The sequence below is a fragment of the Bidens hawaiensis genome, unplaced genomic scaffold (genome assembly GCF_021521415.1).
Source record: "Bidens hawaiensis isolate Kalapana, Puna unplaced genomic scaffold, B.hawaiensis_p1.1 tig00005851_1, whole genome shotgun sequence".
NCBI lineage: Eukaryota > Viridiplantae > Streptophyta > Magnoliopsida > Asterales > Asteraceae > Bidens > Bidens hawaiensis.
The window spans coordinates 1461118-1477110 of NW_027491385.1; positions in this window are offsets into that span (position 1 = coordinate 1461118).

Here is a 15993-nt window from a genome sequence, read left to right on the forward strand (position 1 = left end):
TCCCGAACACGGGTTGATTTGGAAGTGAAAAAAGCAGAACTTGTTTTCAACGTTTTGCAGGATTCAACCAATGACAAGGAATCAAATCCCTCATTTTTGGCGAATGAAGTTGTCTCCACCTCCATGTGGTGCATAACAAACTACCACAAGCTCCGAGTTACAATGATTGCAATGAGAAGCTGGTGGTACAATGATTGAGCTTGAAATTATGTATTTATTAGATTTACTTTTATGTTTTTTTTCTCAACGGCACCCTTTCGATAAAAATGACATAACTAGCAAGCCGTTAGAGGCCTGAACAACAATTAGAAATTAAAATTACATGACCAGTTTGTCCACGTTTAAGACTTGAACGAAGATCTATTTTGATCCAAAGAAACCACAACATTTTAAAATGTACTTTACCACCTCAGGGCCAACCAAATATTGTCGGAGAACATGGAAGCATTTCTCGCCTTTCAAATGCACCAACCAAGCCAAACCATTCCGAGAGAAGCTAGCCCAATTTAAAACCAGGCTCAAGCTTAAACTTATAGCTCGGTTTATAAAAAGTTGAGTCTAGCCGAGCCACTTTTAAGTCGATTCTGAGCTCATATTTGACTTGCCTCCATCTCAAGTTAGCTCATGACTTAACAAGGTATATTCTTTTTTACTTTCCGGTGTTAATGATTTGTATGTTTATTTATGTAAAAGCATTTAGTAAGAAGTCGATAACAATCTTAAATTATGTAAGGGGGTGTTTGGGATTCTTTTTTGCACCTCCTTATACCTTATATAAGGAGTTTTTCATAAGTTACTCAATCCTAACTTATGAAAAACTCCTTTTTTCTTCTTTAAAAGGTTTAATAAGTTATATTATCCAAACACTATTTTAACTTATAAAAGTTAATAAGTTATAAGGAGGTAAAAATAAGGAAACCCAAACAGCCCCTAAGTATTATATAACAAGGAAAAGTTAAAATGCAATATATAGTATTAGGGGAAAGGTTAAAATACAAATGAAGACAAAAATGAGAATGTGAGAAGGATTTATGGTCACACAAAAAACCTTCAACAAAAAAAAAAAATCATAACCCAAAATATAAATAAAAAACGAAAAAATTTAAAGACTCAAATTTTTCCTCAGTCACTTTTGTTAAAAAAAACGATGAAAAGACACAATGAAGAAAATGAACAAAAAACACAATAGATCGCAAAATATAACACAATGCCGAACAAAATATAACACAATGTTGAGTAATATAACACAATATCAAAAAAATAAAACACAATAATAAACAAAAGACAATGATCTTTTTCCCTAAATATTGTTTTTTTTAGAACGAGGAAGCCGGTTGAAACATTTTTGTGTTTTTACTTTTTCTATTTTTTACTAAATTTGAGTTATGATTTTTTATTTTTATTTTTATTTTTTTGAGGGTTTTTTTATTGTGGCTACAAATCATTCTCTTCCTTTTTTATTTTTGTCTCCCTTTGTAGAATAACTTGATCCATAGTATTAAATCACTATCATTATAATGTTTTATCAAGTTAAAACATTATTTGAAGAATGGGTCATTATTGACGGGCCAAGTTATTCAACAAAGGGGACAAAAATAAGAATGATTTGTAACCACACAAAAAAACCCCTCAAGAAATAAAAAAAATCACAACTCAAAATTTAGTAAAAAAAGCGAAAAAAAGTAAAAAACACAAAAATATTTCCATCGTCTTCCTCGTTCTAAAAAATAAAACATAATGTTGAGAGAAAAGATTACTGTGTCTTCTATTTATCATTGTGTTTTTTGTTTATTTTCGTGATTGATTGTGTCTTTTTCCTTGACATTGTGTTTTTTTTTCTTGATATTGTGTTATATTACTCAACATTGTGTTATATTTTGTTCGACATTGTGCTATCTTTTGCGATTTATTCTATCTTTTTTTAATTAAAATTGTGTCTTTTGTTCATTTTTGTCATTGTGTCTTTTCATCGTTTTTTTTTGGAACAAGAATAACGGAGGAAACATTTGAGTTTTTAAATTTGTTTTCATTTTTTATTTATATTTTGAGTTACAATTTAGCTGTTCTGATCAAGTCAAATTAGTATATAATTTCTTTTTTCATATTCGGCCGTTCTGGTCTGGTTGAATCGGGTTCGATCATATAAAAAAAGATAATCAAACAAAATATCATTAGAATTGCATAATTAAAATATAATATATCTAAAGTTGTTCTCTATAGGTTTTTATTTTTTTAAACCAAAATATCAACTTTGATATTACTAAACAAGTATTTCTCAATAAAACAAATACACTAGTTGTTTATAAATTCTCATCATCACCAGTGAGACTGACAGACAAGGAAGTGAGTGGATGAGAATATTGGCCCATGTTACTAATGATATTTATTGTTTAGTTCATATCAGATAATATAGGCCCGTAGGCAATCATCCACAAGAAAAAGCCCAAATTGAGGTATAAGAACAAAATAAGACGATGTCTAACAAAAGCTGTCCCTGTATGACCTGTATAAACCTATACGAGTCGTATAGGTGACACATGGCGTCCAGATATATTGCCTAGTTTCCAAATATCGCGTGCCAAGAGTAATCTCGAGTATCCAGGCCTTTGACGTTCAACAAAAAGAAAAATACTACACGATCAACTCGTTATTAACTCGGACTCAACTCAGTTTGTCTCTTACTCGAGTAAGCTGGTGACTAACAAGTTAACTAGTTTTCTCAGTTTTATGATTTGTGTATGTATTTTCTTACAATATATTATAAATTGAACTAAATTGTATTAGTCAAAAAAATGTATGGGCTTTGCATGTACCGGCTTACAACTCTGACCGTTTTACCCAGAAGCAATATCAACCATTTTCCGCAAATATCAACATACACGCTTATTTAATTCAGAGAAAATGATAAATTACCACCATTATCCAAATACCATAAGTCTTGTTCGTCTGAACCACCCTCGTAATCTTTTGGCATAATCTTCCGTCTATTCAAGTACACTTTTTCTTAAACACACTGCACCATATAAAGGGACGTTCCTTCTTCTTTTGTGTTGGCCAAATTTGCTTGGTAATCTTTCTTCTTGTTCCGGCAAAATGAAGTGACCAAATTGATCACAACGAAAGCATTAAACGTTCGAGAAATCCTTTTTTAATTTTTTTGTTTATCCTCGTTGGACCCTCCTTATGAACCACGATTTTAATTGCCACGTCCACCACCACGTCCTTAGTTCAAACCCTTTTCATGCCCCTACTTGAATCACGTGAAAACTGCATCAAACTCGATTAGGATTCAGAATTATTAAACACATGTTTACCTTGACCACCTTCGGACCTCAACACGTGTCCTTTGATATGCTCCTCATATGCCTTTCACCTCATGACAACATCCTATAGATCGACTGTTTTAAGGTCTAACACTTGCTCGAGGGATGCTACAGTTTGGATAAAACAACTCGGCAGGCTTGCGAAGCATTTCTAAACTAATTTATTTTCTTCATACGGTTGTCCTTGTCTAAGTGTGGCTGATTTAGAAAAGATCAATGTCAATCTTGAGACATACTCGTTAATGGTTTCGGTTTCTTTCATTATTAAACTGTCAAATTCACGAATCAGGGTATGAAGTCCAGCTTCATTCACACGTTTTGCACCCATAATTCTTGACTTTATGGCATCTCACATCTCTTTTGCCAATTTAAAAAATACCGATTTGACTTTATGGCATCTCTCAGCCTCGTCCATTGTAGGACGTTGCTTGGGACGGCTATGTAAACACCGATCAGCTAGTAAGGCAAACTTTTTTAAGCATTTAGTGAATATTCTCCCCCTAATATTAGCATCAACAATTTGCTCTAGCCTGCCTTCTTTAATTGAGTCTTGAGCCCACGCTGCCAAACCCCATTGCTCTTCATCAATACTTCTATCCACTGCCTGTCTCCCACACAAGAGTTCAAACAATACCACCCCAAATGCATACACATCGGACTTTCGAGTCAGCCTACCTGCTTGAAAGTAATCTGGATCCAGATCCCCGAACGTATTTTTCACCAATTAAAGTGCTAACAGAAGTACATGGTTGATTTGTTGGACCAATTTTGGACAACCCAAAGTCTGAAATCTTAGCTGCCCAATTGTCATCTAACAATATATTTGAGCTCTTAACATCCCGATGTATAACTCCATGCTTAGTACCAGTACATGTGTGAAGGTAATCTAACCCTCGGGCTGCCCCTATACATATTTTGAGTCTTCGCACCCAGATAATTTGAGGAGCTCGACGTTTGTGGAGACGATATGCAAGAGTTCCTCTAGACATATATTCATATAAAAGAATCTTCTCTTGCCCTTCATTGCAGTAACCATTAAAGATACCAAATGACAGTTCCTTAAATTTGAGAGCATCTCGATTTCAGCCCAAAATTCTGCTGCTCCTTGAGTAAATCCTGATTCCAGCCGTTTAATTGCAACATCCAAACGTATTTCCCCACAAGTGCTGGCTCCTCTGTAAACTTTGCCAAAACCCCGCGACCAATCACCAGTGACTCAGCAGAGTTTTGGGTTGCAACTTCGATCTCAGAAAAGGTAAACTGCCGGCAAAATGGTGGGGAATATGAAGAGGAGGATGATCCAATGGCGTGAAGGGGAAAAGACATAGTTAAAGGTATGAATTAGGATACTATCATCACCAAATATAACATCATACTTATAGACATACACAGATTATGGTGTGAAAACAATCTAATGCCCATGATACACTCTGAACGTATGCAGTCAATTTGGGTTTAAACATGACTCCCAGTTCATCGTCTTTAAGGGTGATCGAGACTGTTTCGAGAATTTCTATTGGATGCTAAAAAACCAGAACCTGTGCTACGTACAAGTGATCCTGACAAAGTTTGTACAAGACGATCGTGACAATGGTGATTATGAATGGCAGTTTGGTGGTTGTGGCCATTAGTAAAATCTTCCACATAAGTTCATTATGTTACTTTGAAAACTTCAAATATTCTTAATTTGCTTCATAGTTTCTAATTCCAAATTCACAATTGTTACTCCATATATATTCACAAGTTCTTTAGCACCAAATGCCTTTCACATGGATCTAAAACCCAAAAATATCTTGGCAAAAGTTAAATTCAAAAACACCAACTTAAAATCAAATTACTTATAATATTTTTAGTTTTTTAGACCATCAGATAATAAAGCCCGTAGGCAATCAATCATCCACAAGAAACAGCCCAAATTGATGTCAACCTAACCACACAAGCTTTTAATTATATACAACTAAATGAAATCACAAATAAAACTGCAATTTAGTCACAATTACAGCTTAAGTTCATCTTCCTTTGCATTTAAAATACCGGCCACCTACACCAGACCATGAAGATCTCTTGCTCTAATCTTCCATAATATTCAGCAAAGCACCGGTTTTCTTATCTGATTAAACAAACAAAGCAAAAGCATTCCGATTATTATGCATGCAAGGCATTTGATCTACTCATTTTTAATCAATGTATTATATAGGTTCATGTCCCAGGTGCACATTAGTCATGGATATTGTAGCAGTAGTTATAATAATGCGTGTTGGCAAAAATATCACCCGAGTCCCCAAATGATCAAGAACAGAAATAAACAGCTTATAAGTTGCTAATAATACAATCAAAGATACCTTTTTCAGTAATGTTAAAGATCAAGCGAGAACTAACCTGCAGAGTCGGTATCAATCAAGCAATCATGCGGGAAGTACCACATGTTTGTGTTTAAACACTTTTCCCTTAACATACTTTGATAGTATCCATCAGAGAAATTAATCCTTTCATACCTTGCCCAAGGGTGGACCCACGTATCAGGTCTAATAGCTGCAGCACACTTTAAGTTACTTAAAAAAACTGCATATGCATCACCTATCGTCCTGCTCGAATCAACCCATTTCATCTCACCAAAATCAACTTCAAAAGCCAAAGGCACATCTCCATATCTATCCACCACATAAAGGTTTTCATGTGAACTTACAAAGTCCAGCATATAATTGTGTTGCCATGGGAAATCCTTCACTTTCAGTAGGGTTAAGGTGGGCTCTGGAAGAAGTCTCAGTTCACATAAATTATTAAACCAGTCAATCGTGTATATCTTTCCCTTAAAAAAATGAAGATCATGGATGGTTAAAGGGGATGTGACATGATACCACCAGCTTCGTTCACTAGGTAAGGAAAAAGCTATTTTTTTAGCAGGGTAGGTGATTACCACAAACACCCACCCGGACATTGATGGGGAATAAACAAGAATGCCCCTGAAGCGCTTTGGAATAGGAGTTATATCAAAGGGGAAACCTAGGAAATGAAGTTCTTTACTTGTAAAGGGATTCACAAGCCAGAAATCACATGCTTCCCGCTCGAAAAAAATCAAGTAACCACAAGTTATCCCAACACAAATCTTGCCATTAGAATGGGGAATGGTAGTTTTCAACTTTCTCCTTTGGTAGTCCCTCCAAGCAACACTTTTTTTCATTTAAACGAGAAGAGATGGATAAACGCACGGGTTGTTTAGACACCATAAACCTATTCCAGTTACGCACCGCAAATGATCTCCATGACTTACAGACGCTACCGAAAGCAATAAAGTCAAGTAGTCCCAAGTGCATCATAATTAAAAACAGTAGGTCATGGCCAAGGTTTGCCCATGATGCTGAACCATCATTGTTTAGCTTTCTGGTAATGCTTCTAGTATTGGCCATTCCTGCACTCGCAAAAGAACAATTATAAAAGCTTGGTAAATGCAAAATTCCACATAATATGCAAAAGAAAATGTAACCAAAGAACAAGCATATAAGAATGTTACACTCCTCAAATCTAATCAAATTTTACAAAAGGCATCAAGACTATATTTGTAATTTTCTTTTTGTAGACAAGTGTTGATTTCTAACCAACCCAAAAAGGAAAGTCCGAGATTAAAATGTAACTTTCAGTAATAATAAATAGAAATGCTAAATATCTCATGTGGGATCCAGGTGTTGAATGCGTTGATTCATCACGCAGATCACAACAACTCATTTTACAAGTTCAGTAACCATATTAGCAGATCATTACGTGTTGAATCAATGAAGTGTAAAAACTCAAATCAGATTAGATTAGGTAAAAAAAAATTTAGGACAATGGCAAAAAGATCAGATTTCTACACTGAAGAGTGAAGTCTAGGTAGAAAAAAGTCTGATTTGGTAATAATCAAAGTAGACAAGTTATACCTGCAAAATCTGAAATAGCAAAGATAAGGTGCTGAGACAATTGCGACGAGCGAGGGGGCACGAAAGAAGTATAAGACCATGAAATCTGAACGAATGCTAAAAGTAGGCGTCACATTTGAGTGAGAAATTACAACAACACCCCCCCCCCCCCCTTATCGAAAGACCTGTGAGTAGGCGTGACTTCACATGTTATCATTGTGTCTCCGCTACGCAATCCATATGGAATGCGCATGTTTAATTTCTTGTATGCGTTTTGCATAATAAGAAACTTTATCCTCTAAATCTAGTAAACACATAAAACATAATATCATATATCCAAGGTAAAGCATACTTCTACAACACACCACACAACATTTCTTATAGAGTAGAAATGACATATAAGAAGTGATCAATCAATGAAGAGGTCAACCAAATCCAAAAGGCTCCAATACAGCTCATAGCATAGACCAAGACGAAACATCCGACAACCAATTAGTGGGCCAGTGGCTAAGGTTTACTTTTGATAATCAATACATTGGATCATAGTGGATCTAATGAGCATATAGTTAAGAACTATCTGTACATATTATCATAACAAGCACTCAAGCACATATGATATGCAATATATCATAACATCTCTATAAGATATGCACACTGCAAGTGGAAAATCAGGATTAAGAAAACTAATCAACATCATATAAAATAAGAAACATACCTGGTAAATGATTGTGTTCACTGCAGGCAACAAACAGCACAAGTTCTCCATCAAAGTAAATGAATTATAAAACGCTTGGGTGTATAAAGGATAAATAAATACAGACAACTTCAGCAACTGAACGCACAATTAATCCATTAGAACCACACTTCAATTTACTCGAGTTTCAATGTGGGCTCTGAATGAGTCTCACTTCCAATTAAATAATCATGATGTGTGTATATGGAGTAGAGATGTTTGGAACCGGCTTCTTTAGGGAAAATACATACAATGAAGAAGGTGTGAACAGGAAACCAGCTAGGAATATAAATAAGCATTGGTTGTATTTCCATAAGCATCTTTATGTTATAGAGTGCAACCAGCTGACCTCGATGATTTGCAATACACAACTGAATGAAACAAAATTAACGAATCCAAGTAGCGTCATTATTTAACAAAACATGATGGCTAAGATTTGACCATGATGCTGAACTACCATGATCAGAAGAAGTCTTGCTGCTAGATGTATCATAACTTTGTTTATGCGCACCGCTTGTCGCAGCCATTACTAAACGTACTTGCAAAAGAACAGGCATCACCGGAGAGACCTTGGTAGATGCATAATCCCACATAATAAAATTGGAGCTTGTGAGCACGGTTTCTTATATATGATACATAAATTGACCTGCTTTGCATTATTCCCCATAAATTAGAGCAGTGAAATACTTAATCTGCAACTCCCAATTGCAATTACATATCGAGCCACGTGCTACAATGAAATAAAACTTAGTCATTTAACTTCTAAAGCATTTCATCGAACACCTTCTGGGCATCCTCTTTTTATATTTTTTGTATTACTTAAGAAAATCGGATTTAGTTTCGGAGAACGTGCATTGACACCGTCAACTGAACAGAACTTTTGACGAAGATGGCGGTTAATATTCTTTTAAGTAGTTGACATAGCCAGCTAGTCAGTCCCTACATTAACATATTTGCAACATTTTTTTACTATTTGCTTTTTTAAGGTAAAATAGTCGGTTTTTATTGTTTCTTTTGGGTCTATCAGGGTGGCAGATCTACATCGTTTGGTCAATCAAAAATATATAAATAAGTAGTAGCATATGAAAGTCGAGTCGTATTCATTAGGAATTTATGGTTAATTTTAGTTTGAACGATTTTTACTTTAAAAAACAAATAAATTTAATTTAGTTTTGAAGACAATTATAAGAAAAAGCAATCTTCTTCAGGTTTTCGTTAATCTCAATCACTCCTATTAACTAGTGGGAAGCCATTAAGAGTGACCATGTCTATGATTAATCATGTGATATTTGCAGAACGATAATGAAGAGGTATGTACCCGCCTCAACACCGAGCAAGGCGGGTCAACCCACAAGATAAACACATTATGAAGGCACAAAGCCAAAACCTATGCGCATGGCGCATACAAAACATGCTCAGGCATCATATGCCCAGGCACACATATGCTCGCGCATCACATATGCGCGCGGCGCTTATCACATGCTCGTGCATATCACATCTGCCCAGGCACACATATGCTCGCGCATCACATATGCGCGCGGCGCTTATCACATGCTCGTGCATATCACATCTGCCCAGGCACACATATGCTCGCGCATCACATATGCGCGCGGCGCACCAGCGCGCGGCGCATATCACATCTGCGCATGAAATATCTGCGCGTGAGAATAAAGAGAAGACCTCGCGCATCCTCAGGATGGGCGCATATCACACATGCACATAATCGACCTCGTCCTTATCCAAATCAGGATTAGGGCAACCTTGATTGTGCACGTCAGACAACCTTCCAGAAGGCATCTTTTTAAGGAATAAGAATATGCTGATGTTGACAGCTGCCAAATGAAAGGTCGACAACTCAGCATGACACATGTGCTACCACGTGATTACAACCAACGAGAAAGCGCCAGGTGTCCCAGAGGACACGTGGCGCAGTGCGATTGGAGGAGGCCAACGAGGTTGAGCCTAATCAGTGGAAACCCTAGCACTATAAATACAGCATCAACTCCACTTTGATGAACACATTCATACTCAATCATTGACAGTTACAGACACATTGATTCACATTGAAGCATATTCAATCATACAATCATACAGAGTAACATACAGTATTCAGCTATTAAGCAATACTCTCCCAATTCCCTTACTCACACATTATTATCTTCTCCTACACATACTTATTCTCACGCCGGTGGGTTACCCCAAAGAGGACCCCTCTGTCCCTTTCTGAGGGGTAAGTAACGGCGCTGTTCATTTTTGTAGGTGGAAGAACACTGATCCAGAAGAACCATCGGTGAAATAGTATAATCACACCCGAGGAAAGTTGATCTGCTACCAGTGAGTAGATCCACGTTTCTTCATTGGCGCCATCCACTGTTACATCGGCAATCAGATCTAATCAGATCTACAAAAAAATCAATCACCATGGTTTCTGGCATTCGTAACGTTGATCAAGCTCTGGAGGATATTGAACGTGAGGGTGTTAACGACGGACAGCAGGTTCTGAGGGTTCCGCGTGATTCTACGCGTACCACCAGCAACCGTCCCTTCGTCACAACCCCTCACGGCCAGACTGAAACTCCTCCAGACGATCTCGCGTTACAAAATATGGCCGGCGCGAAACTGAAAGGACCAATGGGTCCAGAAGAAGAAACAAATGATCCGAATGAATGGCTCATAAACGAGCAGCGGCGTCTGATGGAAAAGTACAACGAAATGGTCAAACAGAAGAAGCTAGCCGACCAAACACAAAGGCAAGCGTTTAATAAGCAGACTACAAAGAGGCCGCGCGCGCCGGAAGAAGGACATTCTGTTCACACTGCACACACTGAGTTCAGTGATGAAGAAGTGCATAGCATGAGGAAGACGCGGGATACTCATGCAGGAGGCTCACAGCTCCGCGCGCCTGTGAACATGGCGCCTGGAGCCAGAGCAGATCTGGATCTGCGCATGCCATACAGCCCACCGGTCAGAGGGCAAGTGGACGTAACCACACCCTACAGACCAGCCATCTTGGTAAAACACTCAAAGTTTACTGCGCGCATCGCGCAGGCTCCCATCCAGCACAAGACCAAGATGCCAAGTGGTCTGGGCAAATATGATGGCACAACAGATCCAGATGACTTTTTGCAAGGTTTCTATAACACGGGAAACCTAGAGAGCTGGACGATGCCAACATGGTGTCATATGTTTGCTCGCTGCCTCACGGGCGCAGCGCGGGTATGGTTCGAGAGTTTGCCGACTGGGCAAATTGATGGGTTCGAGGAACTATTAGAAAAGTTCCAAGCCCACTTCGTACAGCAGCGCAGGCACACGCGCGATCCTGATGACATCATGCACTGCGTACGCAGGAATGATGAAACGATTGAAGATTACATCACTCGTTTCAATCAGGAGTCCCTGGCAATCGGGGGTATAACTGAGCAGCTCCTGCGCGTGGCCTTTATACAAGGCTGCGCGCAGTGATCAACTCCGCCGAGCTCTCGTAAGCAAAGATGGTATGCCCACCACTTGGGCAAAACTAATGGAAGCCTCGCGAGTCTTCGCGAGAAATGAAAAACAGATTGCCCAAGATAGGGCAAGAGAAAGAGCGCATCAGGCTGAATCACCGCGCAGCAAAGAGAAGAGGGCCAAACAGAACTCTGTATGGTCCAGGTTGCAGCCAACAAGTTTTTCTTCAGCAGAAAAGCAAGCGCAACCAAGCTCACCCCAGCCCCAAAAAGATGTTCGTAATCGCGGGGATGGTGACAAGAGGGAGAGCGGCAGAGATCCTAGCAGACCTCTGCCAAGAATATGGACTCCACTCACTAAAACACCTTCACAGGTGTTAAGTACTGAGAATGTTCAATTCAAGCCCCCCAAGCAACTACACTACAAGGGACCGCAAAACAGTGGCAAATATTGTGAATTTCACAGGTCCCCGGGCCACAACACCGACGCATGCCATCATTTAAAGGATGCGGTCGAGAAGGATGTAAAATCAGGCAGGCTGGCTCACTTGGTGAAAAACCAAAGAATAGAAGATGAGCAACCGGAAGGAGCCTCTGCCAGCAAGAAATACAAAAGAATCTGTGTGGCTGAGGGGGGACGACAAGGGCAGACGTCAAAAAAGGGAAGCGCGCAAATCCACGGAGATTGGCGCGAGCAGCAAGTCATCTTCCCAAGAATCAGGGGAGGCCCTTCAATAAGCAGTCCTCTCGTCATCACCACACACATTGCTCATTACGAAGTGTCAAAGGTCCTGGTGGACACTGGAAGCGAATCTGACATTATGTATGAGCAATGTTTCAGAAAGTTAGACCCGGCATACCAAGCGCGGCTCGAAATTGTGAACGCACCAATCTGTGGTGTCTCAAATGAAATCATCCATCCCCTAGGCCAGATTCAGTTTGAACTAACTATGGGGGATGATGAGCACAAGCGAGCCGAAGTTGTCAACTTCTTGGTCTTGCCCACCACGTCATGCCACAATATGATCCTGGGTAGGGGAACGATTGCCCAATTTAATGCTGTACCGTCGCCAGCGCACGGCGCATTGGGGTTCCCTACACCAACAGGCGTAACATTTGTTTACCGCGATCATTTGTGCGCAGTGACAAGTACGCCGCGGGAAGGGAGAATGAAACTTCCAATGGCGAACAATGCGCCAGAGAAGTGGATTTTAAACCCAAAATTCCCAGAGCAAACGGTCACAATTGGCGCTACCATTTCAGACGAAACGAGATTGAGAATGAAAAAGTTGCTCACAAAATACACGTCGGTTTTCGCGTGGCAACACTCCGATATGACGGGGGTCCCGCGAGACTTGGCGCAACATTCTCTTAACACGTTCAAGTCGGTGGAGCCAATTGCTCAGAAAAAGAGAATCATGGGGGATGAAAAGGCGAAGGCCATGAATGAGCAAGTGGAGGACCTGTTGCAAGCAAACATCATCCGCCCGATCCGATACCAGACGTGGGTAGCCAATCCTGTGATGGTAAAGAAAAGCAACGGGTCATGGAGGATGTGTATTGACTTCAAGGACCTCAACAAAGCATGTCCGAAAGACTGTTACCCCCTCCCAAACATCGACGCAAAGGTGGACTCCGTGGCGCCATTCAAGCTCAAATGTTTCCTGGATGCCTACAAAGGCTATCACCAGATTCAAATGGCACCACAGGACGAAGACAAGACTGCCTTCAGAACCGACAAGGGTGTTTTTTGTTACACAAAAATGCCCTTTGGTTTAAAGAATGCGGGCGCAACCTATCAGAGACTTATGGATTCGGTTTTCAGTGAACAAATCGGAAGAAATCTAGAAGTCTACGTTGATGATTTGGTGATCAAGAGCAGGGAGGAGAGACAAATGCTCAAAGACATCGAGGAAACTCTTCAGCGCCTAACGGAAGTTAACATGAAGCTCAACCCGAGCAAATGTACTTTCGGCGCGGAAGAGGGGAAATTTCTTGGTGTAATGGTCACTAAGGATGGTTTCAAGGTGAACCCTGAAAAGGTGGAAGCCATCCTTGACATGCCTTCACCATCCACCATGAAAGAGGTTCAGAAGCTGAATGGTAGATTGGTGTCAATCAACAGGTTCCTAGCGAACCACGCCAGCAAATCTACTCCATTCGTTAACACTTTGAGCTGCACAGGTCAATGGCCTTTATGATGCCAAGGAGAACACCATGCCTCTATATCTAGAGCAGGCAAAAAAGCTCGTTGAGCAGTTTGACTTCTTCAAAATCATACACATCTCGCGCAGCGAAAACAAGTCCTCTGACGCGTTGAGTAAGATGGCATCAACTAATTTTGATCACTTTGGCAAAGATGTCAGGGTGGAAGTGATGAGCAACCCGTCAGTGCAAACGCAATCGGTCCTTGTAATTCATACAACCCCTTCATCCTGGATAACTCCAATAATGGAATTCCTGAAGGAGGGGACGTTACCGGACGATTGCGCACAGGCGAGAAAGATAAGACACAAGGCGCAGAACTATGAACTACTTGATGGTACATTATATCGACGCTCTTATCTTGGACCGCTCATGAAATGCCTGGATGCTGAAGAAGCAAGCTATGTGATTAGGGAGATTCACGAAGGAATCTGCGGCATACACGCTGGCCCGCGCATGGTGGTTGCCAAGGCAATGAGCTCGGGCTACTATTGGCCAGGCATGTACTTGGATGCGCTAAAAGAAATACAAAAATGCAAGGCATGTCAGAGCTACGCGCCAAACACCATGCGGCCAAAGAACAACTTGATTCCGGTGACCTCTGCATGGCCTTTCCACAAATGGGCCATTGATATCGTGGGGCCCCTGCCGCAAGCGCAAGGGCGAGTGAAATTTTTGGTAGTGGCGATAGACTATTTCACAAAATGGGTTGAGGCCAAGCCACTAGCAAAAATCACAGCTGAGGCGATGAAGCAATTTATCTGGAGCCACATCATTTGCCGTTTTGGCCTTCCTATGGAAATTGTGAGCGACAATGGCAAACAATTCACTGACAGGAAGATATCCAGCTGGCTCAAAGAATTGCACATCAACCAAATCTTCACTTCGGTCTACCACCCTCAGGGGAATGGCCAAGTGGAGCGCGCGAATCAAAGTTTGTTAAATGGGCTGAAGAAAAGGTTGGAGGGAGAATCCCATTCTTGGGTCGAAGAGTTACCTAATGTCCTGTGGGCGCACAGGACATTAAGCAAAACTAGCAATGGCGAATCCCCATTCAGCCTAACCTATGGGACAGAGGCTATGATCCCAGCAGAAATTGGATGCCCATCCCATAGGGTACTCATGATGAGCAAGACTGATAACGAGCGCGAAAGAAGATTGGACCTTAACTTGCTTGAAGGGCGCAGAGAAGAGGCTATCATCAATGAAGCCAGATACAAGAAAAAACTGGAAAAATATTATAATCAGCGCGTTAAAGAGTGCCACTTCAAGAAAAATGATTTTGTCCTTCGAAACAATGAAGCTAGCCGCGCAATACCCCCAGGAAAAATGTCCCCCAATTGGGAAGGACCTTATCAAATTTCAGAAGATTTGGGGAAAGGCGCGTACACTTTAAAAGATTTGAATGGAAAAAAGATACCGCGCGCGTGAAACGCGGCACAACTTAGAAAATGCTTCATGTAAAAGTTCAAATATGTAATCAAGGCTTTTAAGCCATCATGAATGATGATTCGCGCTATCTTTCAATATTTGTTCTATTACCTTTGCATACATGTTTCACACTTCCTTTATTAATTTGGAGCAATATGACAACACTATATTGACTTCAAAACGAAATAAAACGAAGTAAAGCATACATGCGCGAGCCTTAGCTCAAACGCGTTAACGAGTCTTAACTCTAAAACGTCAGGGCCTTAGCCCAAACCTACGAGCCTTAGCTCAAACACGTTAATGAGTCTTAACTCTAAAAACGTCAGGGCCTTAGCCCAAAACAAAGAGCCTTAGCTCAAAACACTCACAAACATCCATCTTACATCCCGCACAGCCTGATCATAAAAATCCTTAAACACAACTAAGGCAAAGTACATGCCATATCATAGTTGTTAAGGTCTCAGGTCGAGGTCGCGCGCGGAATCATAGTGGATATCTGAGTAACACATGCTGACATGTAATGGCTAAAACTCATACTTCCATATTAAAACCGCGCGACCTCGACGCGCAAAAAAGGAATTGAGAAAAGATATCGCGCATGTCAGCATAAACAAGATACTGCGAAACCACTTACAAAATAGGACTATGGTTAAGTGAATAATTTCCTTACAACCTTGTTCTTATTTTAACGTGCAAGCATATCTTATATCTATACAAGCAAACATGAAGAGATGAATGGAAATGCGCAAGATGTGAAAAAGGGAAAACAAGTTTCATTCCATAGCATTGAAATTTACAAGTATGATGGGTTACAAATTACAAGTATAAAAAAAAAAAAATTTAGAAAGATGAAGGGCTTCTCAGGTCTCCACGTCGACGTCAGCCACTTCATCACCCTCATCATCTCCCGCAGCATCTGGCGCGGCCTGCTCCTCATCTCCGAACTGACCATAGTCAAGTTC